This window comes from Lipophrys pholis (assembly GCF_963383615.2).
Source record: "Lipophrys pholis genome assembly, chromosome: 12".
NCBI classification, from domain to species: Eukaryota; Metazoa; Chordata; class Actinopteri; order Blenniiformes; family Blenniidae; genus Lipophrys; species Lipophrys pholis.
In genome coordinates, this window is record NC_137641.1 from 3,965,730 (window position 1) to 3,978,366 (window position 12,637).

General features: G+C 41.2%; 1 gene segment (V, D, J or C); it reads left to right on the forward strand.

The window, feature by feature from the left end:
* The first annotated feature begins 8,164 nt into the window (after window positions 1-8,164).
* On the forward strand, window positions 8,165-12,193 carry LOC308117875 (Ig kappa-b4 chain C region-like). The segment is given in 3 exons: window positions 8,165-8,293; window positions 10,558-10,639; window positions 11,687-12,193.
* The last annotated feature ends 444 nt before the right edge of the window (window positions 12,194-12,637 follow it).

Genomic DNA, 12,637 nt, shown 5'->3' on the forward strand with positions numbered 1-12,637 from the left:
TTATATTCATATTTGGAATTATCATGAGTGGCTGTGCTCCAAGGGCTAAAATACATTTTAATGCTGTCCTGCTTGATAAACTGGAAAGTTTCTGATCGCTCACACCCACTACTGTGATCTCACTCAACCCAAGAATAATCTGTTATAAACCTGTTTTATTTATTTTTTTACTTTGATGGAAAACCACCAGATCTCTTTATTTTAGCATATGCAACCATTTACTAGATAACAGCAGCATTTACATACATGGAGGAATCAAGTCAGTACACAACAAAGACTGTATTCATTGTTTACTAATGTTGCTTGTATATTGAACACTTCCAACCGGGAAATGGGAACTTTCCAACTGGGAACTTTCCAAGTTCCAAGGGCTGATATACCTGAAAAATAAGTAATAACACAGTGGTTTTCATGGAGGCTTCACGTCCTCTTCCGCTCCATCTCACAGATCCAGTTGAAGACCTGCTGCTGGCAGTTTGCATTATACAACGTCTTCAGTCCATCATTACTGTAGTAAAAGTCCCACAGTTCCCTCTCTGAATTCCACTTTGGTTGGGCTGACCACTTCTCCATTGTCTTTGGTTGAAACAAAAAGCAAAAAAATCAAAGACAAATTTATCTTGAATCAGAACAATTATTTGTAGAAACGAAATGTCCAAGTGTGAGTGTGCACAATCTTACGTTGAATTCCCCCTTTTCCCGTTGTTAATCCAGGCCCACGTCTCGTCTGCCGGCGAGCCTGTGGCCCCGACCCAGAATCCACTCTGCCACCAAACCGAGCCGAAGCGCCTCACCAAGTTCTCATTCAAGAGTTGCTGTGTGAGTTCAGACACGTTTCCAGTCACATCGAGTATCAACAAGCTGCACAAGCAGTGAAACCTCTCTTTCAGTTCAGTCTCATTATCATCCATATAGTCATGTTATCTTTTTCAAAAAAATGTTTTTTTATGCATCTAAATACAGATATTTCACCTGGAAACCTCACGATTTCCAGAGACTTTAAAATAAACGGTATTGATGAACTCCAGGATGTGGATGTTATGATCAGCTCTGTTTAACCTGAGAATATCTCAACATGTCAGAGTTCGGTGGGTCCGGTCCTGGCAGTTTTGTGTTCTGTCTGTTTTGGTGGGTGTGGTCTTTCTGTTTTGTGTGCAGTGTTCCTTCCTCCCCCTCGCATGAGTGTGAGAGGATAACTCGTTTCACCTGTGGCTCATCAGCGGCTCCGCCCTTAAAAGCCTGGAGCTGCCAGTGGTCGTCGCCAGTCCGTACTCCTGTGAGGATAGTCGTTTGTGCCAGCTCTCTCTTCAGAGTTATTCCCCCTGGTGATGATCCCTGAGCTCGCAACAGTTCCTGTTTCCCTGCGGACTCCCGGTCCTCGCCATCCTCTCCCATCCTGCACCGTGGAGAAGCTTCTCTGCGGTGGTAGTCTGGGAGCTGAAGGAACCCCCAATAAACTTTTAAGTTTTTTCACTTTCAAATCTGTCCAATGCTGTCTCGTGTGTTCTGCATCTTGGGTCAGAACCCCCCCCCGGAATCATGACACAACAGCCATGTGTAATCTTGATTTTCCAAATGTCTTAATTAAAAGGGCATGAAAAGATTGAAAAAGTAACCCTCTCAGATGGTTTTACTTGTGTTCAGAAACAATTCCTTAACATGACGATAGTTCACTTCCCCCACATTGAAGCTCAAAAACGGAACCATAATTCAGTTTCAATCCCATCTGAAGCTCAGATGGTGGAGTTGTGTTCAGCGCTGTCATGTTACTTTGAAGAAGCTCTCTCATGTCGACTTTAGACTTTGAAAATCAGTAATATTTGCAAATTTTCTGATGTAATCGTTTGAAGTAGGGCTCTTAAACTCAAATGTACTGGTACTCATGTACGGTGTACAATAAAGAAAAAAGAACAATCATCCATTAAAATGTCATAAATTGTTAAATCTAATGCTTATTTTTTTCTTCTATTAATACTTTTTCTACTAATACATAAAAAAAAGAATATAGTAAATAGTAAAAAAAGAGTAGTATTTCACAGTGGGTTCAGAGACAAGCAGTGGGTCAGAGAGGTGTAGTCAGACGTTGTCGCACTGCTTTTCATCCTCATTTAGTTCTGGTGATCTTACCTCCATGCTTTTTGATTTATAGTCTCCTTTTCTTGGAGAAAGATGGCATCCACTGCTCTTTAACTTTATATTTCCTCTTTCTGCCACAAAATAAATTCTAAAAAACCAAACTTTGTTTGAGTAAATCAATGCTGGTTAAACAGTGTCACTATCTATTTAACTATCTGTTAAGTAAAGCCCATCCAACTGCTCAAGTCATTTAATTTTTCAAAGATGTTCCTAAGAGCTTGTCTTACCGACGTGTTTTCTTGTGGGATGGTTAAATCTGGTCTTTTTCCTGGGGTTAAAGGTACAGACATAGGTGGTGCGCTGGAGCTTGTCCTCATTTATTCCCAGTGATCTTTCAAAAGAAGAAAAAAAATTGTTTGGTTCATTACATGTCAGTCTGTTTGTTTAAAATACTATAATTTATCAGAGGGATAAAGTTCAGACAAATACCTGCTGTCACACTCTGAACGGTCCAAATGTCTTTTCTTAGACGATCTCTTTGGTCCTCTGAAAAAGACTTGTGCTGAGGGCTGCTCCTGGCCGCTCAGCTCAGAGGGAGGATGTTCACCGGTCACATTTTGGTGTTGCTTTTAGCTCGTTGTGCTGGAGGACGGCTGCTCCACATTGTCCCCTCCACCAAAGCTCCAAAAGCCGCAGGCCTCCATGTTTTTGATAGAAGATGCCAGACTGGAAGATAACCAATGATTACGCTCAACAACTTCATGTATCTTTTGCACGATGATGTTGAATACTTGTACACACACTTACTATCTGTTGAAGCCTCGTACATTGAGATGGCTCATTGTAATGAATGGATGGGAAAGGAGCTCTGCAGGTGTGATCCTTTCCCAACCATTCGGGCGGAGCATTTTATCCACCAAATCAATGAAACACATCCGGTCATACTCCACAGCTGGGTCATCCTCTGTTTGGGTTCCAGCAGGGGCCTTGAAGGGACAGAAAAATAAAGTCAAGGCAATTTAGTGAAAGAATTAAACTTGTTTAGAAACAAAGACGTTTTACAAGAAATTTTACAAACCTTCAAAAGATCAGCCAGTCTGGTGTGCAGGCCCTGAGTAGCTCCACCTGGTGCCTGAAGGGAGGAATGACAGCTCTAGAAGACAGTAGAAATAAGAAAGTACGCAACTTTCTCGAATCAAACAGAGTTAAAAGAGAGACAGCAAATAGTACCTTTAATGTCCAACCCTGGGGCTGCTGCCTTGACCGTCTTTCCTCAAAGAAATTCTGAGTATTTAAGCCGACCTTTAACACGTCGTCTCGCGGCCATCCAACAGTGGATATGATGCGTCGCATCTGTGGAGTCAACACAGTGTTGGAGCATACTTTCAAAAAGACACATGAATATTGCTTGAAGCATTGTGTACTTTTTATAGATGTAGTAATTTCAATAGAATCAATCAATCAACATGTATTCATAAAGAGTAAAGACATATCAACAATAGAGTAAAATCAAATTAAACCAAATAAAACAAAATGTCTCCATATTACTGTGGATTAAAAGCCAGTATGAATAAATGGGTTTGAGTCTGGATTTGAAGAGGCCAAAGTCGGTAATGGTGAGTATGTCAGGGGGAAGTTTGTTCCAGTGTGTAAGGAAATCTTAAACATGAAAACCTAAAAGTTTGCATGAAAATTCCAATGTTCGTAATGGCTGATTCTTATTGCAGTGTTAAGGTTTACTGATGACAATGGTTGGTTCCAATTCTTTTGTGTCACCTGACCACACTGTTAGTGAGACTGATTGGCTGAGAGTGGAGAAGGGGGCGGGCCAGGTCAGACTGCATGCACTGCTTGTGTCTGTGTACGTTTGGAGGAGAGAGAACAAGGAGCCCGGTTCTGTTTGATAATAAAGCCGCTTTGCAAACAAGAAACTCGTCTTGCGGGACGCTACAATATTAATGCACAGTGACTTGGACAAGTAACTTTAATCTGATTACTGGTTTGGAAATAGTAACGCGTTAGATTACTCGTTACGGAAAAAAGTGGTCATATGAGAGTAACGCGTTACCGGCATCACTGGGCTTTTCTGTCAAAAGACGACAAGTGCCATTAACCCCGATCACAAGACTTTGCCCTTCTTAAGCCGCCTCTCTCAAGACTACACATCAGCACGGCAAAGAAAATGTATGGAGGTATTATTGGCGAAAAAGGTTTGAGCACTTGTAAAGTGGAACCTCCATATAGTCTGAGTGAGTGTCTCACATTGGGAACGCCTACAGCGTGAACTAATTAGAAGCTCCTATTACATTCTGAAAGCCATTATTGCCTGGAATCAAGTGTGTCAGTGTCCAGGGGGCGGAGTCTCTCCATCAACAAGAGGGCTTGACACTGGCGCTGTCAGTCATTCAAAAAACGAGCAAGGAGGGTAGTCTGGTGAGATTCTCACTGATGCTACTCAGAGGACCGGGGTTACACAAGTAAGGAAATCCTGACTCCCAGATTGCTGGGCAGATGTTACCCTCTGGTCAGCTGGCTTAAAACCAGCCGTACTGGGACTCAGCCACACTAAGCACCCAATGGACTAATGTAGGAGCTGTAGCATCAAGCCTGTGGTGAAGTTGTGTGAAGTTGTTGAGTCCAGCTTGCAGCAGGACATAGGGGGAGAGACTCCGCCCCCTTTACACTGATGCACTTGATTCCAGTCAAGAATGGCTGGCAGAATGCAATAGGAGCTTCTGATGAGGTCCTTCCCAATGTGAGACACGAAAGAGAGCTACACTTTCTACAGTAATTAAACACTGATAATCTTTTGTTTTTTAGAAAATGATGATGCGTTACCATTCCTGAGTCGAGCAAGTTCACTGAATGTTGTACTTTTTCCATTCAGCTCACAGTATTGATGTAAATCATTAAATAATAAACTTACCAAAGGATCAGGTCAGGTGGTGCAGTGGTAAAGCCTTGTGAATAGTCTCAGTGAGCATTCAGGATCTCTCAGTAAATCTTTCAGGATCTCGGGAGCCTCACAGCCTCTCAGGTGAACTCATGAGCAGTCAAACTGAACGATCGAAGAATTTCTCACAAAACAGAAGTGATATGTCACAAGTGATAGAAGGGTAGTGACTCACATACAAAGAGTTTTGTCTGTTTATATTTATTTATTTATGAATATGTACAAAACAAATATAACAGTGATTATATATCAGTGGCGGCTGGTGATAAGCTCTTCATTATTTTGCAATTTCAGCCAATGTTGACTTCATTTAAGTAAGTGTGTTTATAAACCACATTACAACAATCTTGTCTTTTTTAGACTGAGAGGCCCCCAGTGATAAAACATTATAGTTCTTTTAAACAGCTGGTGAATAGAGAGCACTTATTAAGACTGTTTTATTAACATACTTTTAAACAAAAACAAACAGTAGCTTCATTAGTCCCTTTTAGAAAATGTGTTTTGTTGCTGATTTACTTGAAATGACAGTTAGTCTGAGTTTAGGGAAAACAAAAGCTATATCTGGTATATTTTCAAACAACACATCAATACATCTTTTATATCATTTTAGAATGTTTTGATAGAAACCTCAAAAAAAGAAGCGAAAAATAAATGGCTTTTTTTAAGCTCTTAAATTTTCAGTCATTAATAAATATGATCATATCTAAACTCTTATAAACATTAACAAACCTGGACACATTTGGAAAATCCTCAACACATTTCTGTTTGTGTGCATTTAAAAATAACTAAACTGGAGAAAGTTGAACCTGACCTGCAGCTTTTCAGACAAACTTCTTCTTTAAAACCGGTAAATTACAAGAGATGTGACAGTTAATAATCAGAGACTCGCCGCTTGTTGTCTTCATCTCAACGTCTCTAGAATCACGTGAGAACAAACCAGAAGTGACTTTAAGCCAATCACTGAGCCAGGAGCGATTCAAAAGTCACCCCAAGTCTCACATGAAATGACGCTGATAGGTTTAATGTCATGTCACTCACTCTGGTGTTAATCAGTGATTGGTCAGATTGCTGCTAAACCCCGCCTCCTTAGGGCGGCTTTGTTTTTAATTAGGAGAAATAATTTTTAACAATCATGAGGTTAACAGTTGTATAAAAGATACAAACAATCAAAATAAAAATAGAAAAAAGAGAGAAAGAATAAGTGTGAAGGTAGACCATAATAACAAAGATGAGAGAAGAAAGGAAAAAGACATACAATCGAGAAAGAAAGATTTCTGTCCTTGGGGAATGTCCCAGGAGCTCGGGGTTGTCCTTGAGTTTTCCATCTTCTGCCGGGTTGAGGAGTTTCACAGCTCGTGTTTCTTCATGTGTTTCAATGATGAAAAGAATGAAAACAGTTCTTTGCGAAACACAAAAAAATGTGGTTTACATTTTAGAATTCTATTTTTGTGTACAACAAACTTTGCTAAAATCAAAATGGTTCTGATGGACATGTCATGCAAAGAATTCTTAATTATTAAACCATATAAAATATTTTCACATTTGAAATCAGGAGCTGGTACACGTTTAGATAACAGTGATGTAAATCATCCCAAAATGCATTAGAGTACATACAATCATAAAGTATACGGTCTGCAGTTTCAATGTCTATTACAAAAGGAGCAGTTATTGTTCTCAAATCCAAAACGTTTATTTAGGAAATCAGCAGAGGGATATATTCCATTAAGAACCTTTTTATGAGTTTTTAACAGTAATTTTCCCCTGAAGTTGTAACTATTTTCTCTCTCACTGAACATTTTCTGAATGTCGTCCGGCAGCAAGTTGTGCTTTGCTTTAAATAGTATTTGGATAGTTTTGAATTGGATCAGGTTCCCAGTAAACGTTGCCGTCCATTATTACTCTGAGGAATTAGTTTTGATTCCCCCTTGGCCTGGTCCTGCTTATCAGGCTGGAGTTTTTCCCACCTCAGCTCTCTACGACTCGGGTTCACACCTGGTAGACGCTGGGCGGCTCCAGGTGTCACTGGGCACACGCTGTCGGCTCAGGTCATGACTGGAAAAACTCAATTCTTCAGATTTATTCATTCGTTATTGATCGGTGATATTTGTCAGACCAAAACTCAAATCATGTGTGTTCAGGACTGAAGACACAAATGTACAGATACAGAGAATGGAGCATTGAACAACTGGGCCCAGATCAGATCATTGTCAGATCATGCACTCCCAGACAGTGCTGTCCAACACAGCAGGATGAGGCTGATGTCTCAAACAATGTCCCTGAAGAGACACCAGGACCAAGCCATCAAGAACAGTCCAAGAAAGGACGTGGGGTGTGATGGAGGTTCTCTCCACTAACACCTAGTGGAGCCCAGCTTGAGCATGAGGAGGAAACGGTGCTGGACAGAGAGGACTGGACCCACTGGATCATTACTCAATTGTGACTTTATTGTTTTCTATTGAAATGTAAAACGAACGTCCTCATATGTGGACAATATTTTTCTCAGAAACTACAACATGTTAAAAGATAATTCTTTGTTTTTACACTCATCGGGTTCTAATCAACTCAAAAAGCAAAATAAATCTAAATGAGAAAATAAAAATGGAAGCGTTTGGGTTTGGAGGTTAAATGTATTTATTTTGCTATTTATTATTATGACTTGTCATTTTATTTATGAACACAACACACTGTCCACGGTGTTGCTGGGAGTGGGACATTTCCCAGAATCCCACACAGCAGACAACATTGCTGAGATGACGAGGGCTCTGATGGAGGAGTGGGGAATCCAAAAGAAGGTCAGATGTCTTGTCACTGATGCAGGAGCTACATGATCTCATGTTCTAGGATATTGAAGATGCGCCACACAAAGTGCATCGCTCATGTTTTCAACCTAATTGTAAAAAAAGCTCTGGATCACACACCTGGGCTGGGGGGGATCAGGAGCAAGGCGAGAAAGATTGTTGGCTACTTCCAGTCCAGCACAGTCCCAAAAGAGAAGCTCTGCCAAATGCAGAGTCACATGGCAAGACCACAACTAAAGCTCCTGCAGGAGGTGGACAGCAGGTGGAGCAGCACCTCCACCATGATGCAGCGCTTGTACGATGAGAGAGAGAGCCAGTTGGTGCTGCTCTGGTGTCAATGAGAACGGCTCTCACGCCACTTTCTGCTGAGGAGTACCGCTCTGTGAAAGAGTCTCTGGGGGGGCTCTCTCCTTTTCATACAGCCACCATGGAACCTTCAGAGGAGCAGAGAGTGTCCTGGTCCAAAGTCAGTCCTCTAGTCTGCATGCAAAGCCCTCCAGCTGTGTGTCCACCTGACCAGGATGCTGAGTGAGTCTTTGTCTCCCATTGAGACCATGAGTGTCATGACGATGGACACCCTGCTTGATCCCACATTTAAGGCTGTTTGGTTCTGCAGCCAAACAAACGCTGAAGCAGCAGTGAACCGCCTCACCTCTGAGTGTGCCTGATTGTGAGAGGTGGGACATTCAATGTCCTTCACTTGTTGTGTCCATCCTGGTTATTTAACATGAAGTGAATAATTCCTTTGTCTGTGGCAGTGAGCATGAAGCATGGTTCTTCCACACGTCTGCTGATTGGTAGTGAGGATCGTCACTCTGAACAAGTCTGCAATATTAAAACATCTCATCCTTCGTAAACCTTAATCAGCACTCTTAATAAACTGACTTGTCTTCTCTAAGTACATATAGAGTATATACAAGTTTTAAACTGGGTCATGTTTGAGTTTCTAAGATATTGTTTTGATGACCTTGTTCACCTCCATCTTCAGATCAGTGGTGCAGCAACACACTGCAAACCACACCCGTTCATTTCAGTACAGATTTTCCCCCAGGCCTTGAGGACAGCACATTTTCCTGATGCTCTGAAAAAAGTATTTGCACTACAGGAGACTTAGTAAGTGACGACTCTCTGCAGCTTTGCCTCTTAAAAAAAGGTTGGACCCAGGTGAGTTCTCTAGTACTGCAAGACCCTGAGCCCAGAAAACTGAGAAGCAGGTTCTGTAATGGTCTGTAGCCTCCAGCAGAGGGCGCTGGTCATCTTACATTGCTCTGGGAGGCTGATGGTGATGTGTGGCTGAGCTCATCTGCCTGTTAGTCCACCAACAATGTGAAGGAATCTCAGTCTCAGGGGCCAGAAAATCTCCTTGTAGGGAAATGTTTCTGGTGAAATTATGTAAATGTATGTATATATATATAAAAGGATGGCTGAGATGTTGATTGACTTCTTCATGTAAACAATCATTTTCCACTCTGAACACACGATCTTAGGTCTATATTATTTTTGAATTGTATATTTTCTTTTAAGTAGTTTATAAGCTTAAAAACTGTGGGCAGCCATGTTTTAATAAGTGATTACTTAGAAAATGAACGAAGAACCAGTTTATCCATGTAGTTTTAAATATAAATGTAACAGACTTATAATCTTGTTAGTTTATGATTTGCTTTGTGTTCAGTGAAGTGTATCAGTGTGCAGCAGTCAGTTTCTGTTCAGTCTAACTGAGGGAGGTTTTTGTACGACGGTTTTTCACTGTGTGAACACCCACTGACTGTTGATGGAATGAAAACTCTGACAGTAATAAACTGCAGCATCTTCAGCTTGAACTCCACTGATGGTCAGAGTGAAGTCAGAGTTTGATCCACTGCCTGTAAAACGATCTGGAGTCCCTGATTCTCGAGTGTTGGCCCGGTAAATGAGCCTTTTAGGAGGTCGTCCATCTCTCTGTTGGTACCAGGCTAAAAGGTGATAAGCACCATTATAATAAACTTTCTGACTGGTCCTACATGTGATGGTGACGGAGGCTCCCAGAGCAGAGCTGACTGCTGCAGGCTGAGTCACTGTGACCTGGCCTCTGGACTCTGAGGAAACACAGACAGAAACATCAAGCAGCCTCATGGTTTTGTGGGCTTCATTTCAGAGGGACGGATGTTGACAGAGGAGAGGAGTTTGATTCTCTGGACTTTACCTGTGAAGCAGCAGCAGAGGAGAGTCCAGATGAGGACGCAGATCACACTCATGTTTCTGATGAGGAGGATTTCTCTGTCTTCTGTTGTCATGAAGGACGGCTGTCAGTCATCCAGTCTTCAACTGTCAGGACTATAAACTCTCCCAGAGCACTGGAGCATGGTGCTGCTGATGCAAAGTGGCTCTATGGAAATGTTCTGACTGACTCCAACAGGGACCTGGATCACTTTCATCTCTCACTTTCACTCTGGATTCAAACTTTAATGACAATATTAAGGAATTAAACTGAATAATTAAAGATACGTCTGTAGTTTTTATATTTTTTTACATTTTCTATTTTTGCTGTTAAATCTCTTCAGGAATAAATTCCAATAGACATAATAGAAAAAATAGAAAATGATGTTTAAAACAATCTCTATAAATATATGTATTTGAAGTAGACATTGCAGATGAAAGAACTGTTCTCTTGTGTTCCGTTAGGATCAGGTGGTAAAAGTTGTTTTGGTGAGTTTGTTGGTTTCAGAATCAGAGAGTGGCGTCTCTCTACAGTCAGAGGTTTTTGTACAGCGGCTCAATGAGTTTGTATCACTGTGGTACACGTTCGGTGGAGGAACCAGACTGGATGTTGGAAGTAAGTTTATTCTCCTTTAATACTTTCAACTAAATAATTCAAATTCATACATTAAACCTTGTTTTGAATGATTTGAGATTAGAAAGATGTTTTTCTTTCTTAATAATTATTGTAGTGATCAAGTTTTAATCTCCATTGATTTCATGTAGTTTAGCTCAGCTCTGTTTCACTTTAATTTGATCACAGAGAAAAGTTATTAGTTTTAAATTTACACCGGATTAAAATCTCATTAGGATTAAATGACAAAACCAAAGATATTGTCAGTCTTTAAATGTGCTCAGTTAGAGCCTGATGGCTGTGGAACACACTGTTTTAACTCTACCAGTCTCATGTTGAAGCTGTTTTTACACTGACCTGTGTATTTAGGGACATTTCTGGTGCACTGGTCTGTCTTTGGGCTGAGTTTTAGTTGACATGTCCACTGTTTGAAATGTGTTTGTGTTGGAATGTGTGCAGGTTTTATTCTTCTTGTTTTATTGAGTGTCTCTTCATCACAGCTGGATTTATTCTTGGTTCTATAGAATGTTTCCCAATTCTGTTTCTCTTCTTACTTTAAAATGTATTATTAATATTGTTATTTTACAGTAAAATAGAAATACTGATGATACATGTTGTAAAATTATTAAAACCTCTTGATATAATTTTCACTTTTATTTCACATTTTGCTCCTAATAATTGAAAATATTAATTTATATTTTAAGTTCATGTTAAAGTTTCCAGTCATAAGTTGTAAAGTGTAAACTTTCTGATAACGTTGATGCAAATGAAGAGTAAACGTTGAGACATCAGCTTGTGTTCCTTCCTGTGTAGTTTGAGGTATTTCAGGTCAAAGTGTTGGATGATTCTCTCTGTGCTGATGTGCATGAGAGGCTTCTTAAAGGGAAGTGAAACAATGTGTGAGTGAGTGACTGCTGGAGCAGAAAAAGCCTCTGACAGCAACTTCTTCCAGGACCAAATCAGCTGTCTCCCACTAAAGCTGTCCAGGTGTGTGCTGGTTGATTGACAGCTGGGTGCTCCCTGTCCTCTAATTTGATTGGTGTCTCCTAGGTGATACCCGCCCCACCCTGACGGTGCTGCCCCCCTCCAGAGAGGAGCTGCAGCAGGGGAAGGCCACGCTCATGTGCCTGGCCAACGAGGGCTTCCCCTCAGACTGGAGTCTGAGCTGGAAGGTGGAGGACAGCAGCAGCAGCAGCAGCAGCAGCAGCTGGGAGGAGAGCAGGAGCCCCGGGGTGCTGCAGAAGGACGGCCTCTACAGCTGGAGCAGCACCCTGAGGCTCCCTGCAGACCAGTGGAGGAAGGTGGGCTCTGTGACCTGTGAGGCCACCCGGGGCTCCCAGACTCCCCTCAGAGAGACACTGAGGAGAGACCAGTGTTCCCAGTCCTGACCGGACTCACTGGGACTCTCACACTGCTTTTACTCTCACACTGATCTCACCTGTCATTCACCCTCTTTCACTTTCTTCTATCATCAAAGCAAACTGACTTCATCAATATTCATCTTCTTTCATCCTCATTTTCTTCAAGCTTTGACAAAATAAAGACAGTTTTCACCTCAATCTTTGGTCTTTCGTGACTTTTTTACAACAATAAAATCATCATGACAAAGCGGTTTAGAAGATGGATGAATGGAAAAATAGTATATGAGAGTGTTTATATCCTCACATCCTTATTTATATCGTTCAATAAAAGCTGGAAGTTGAAACATATTTGCATGTCCTATAAATGGTAGGATTAGATTGTAACAGTGGCAGCCTTGCATTTCAGACCTCGGCCTTCACTAGTGCTGGTCTGAGTCAATCCACCCCTCAATCACTTTTTTATGGCTACAAAAACCAGGTCATCATGCAGAGATGCTGTATAAAAAGCCTTTGCATCACAGATAGATACTCGTGTTGCCAGAATAAATACCTTTATGGATGAAAAGAATCAAAGTTCAACTCTCCTTCTGTTTCAGCTTCATAAAAAAAGCCACTGTTTTTCCCAGAATTCCTGGGGGCC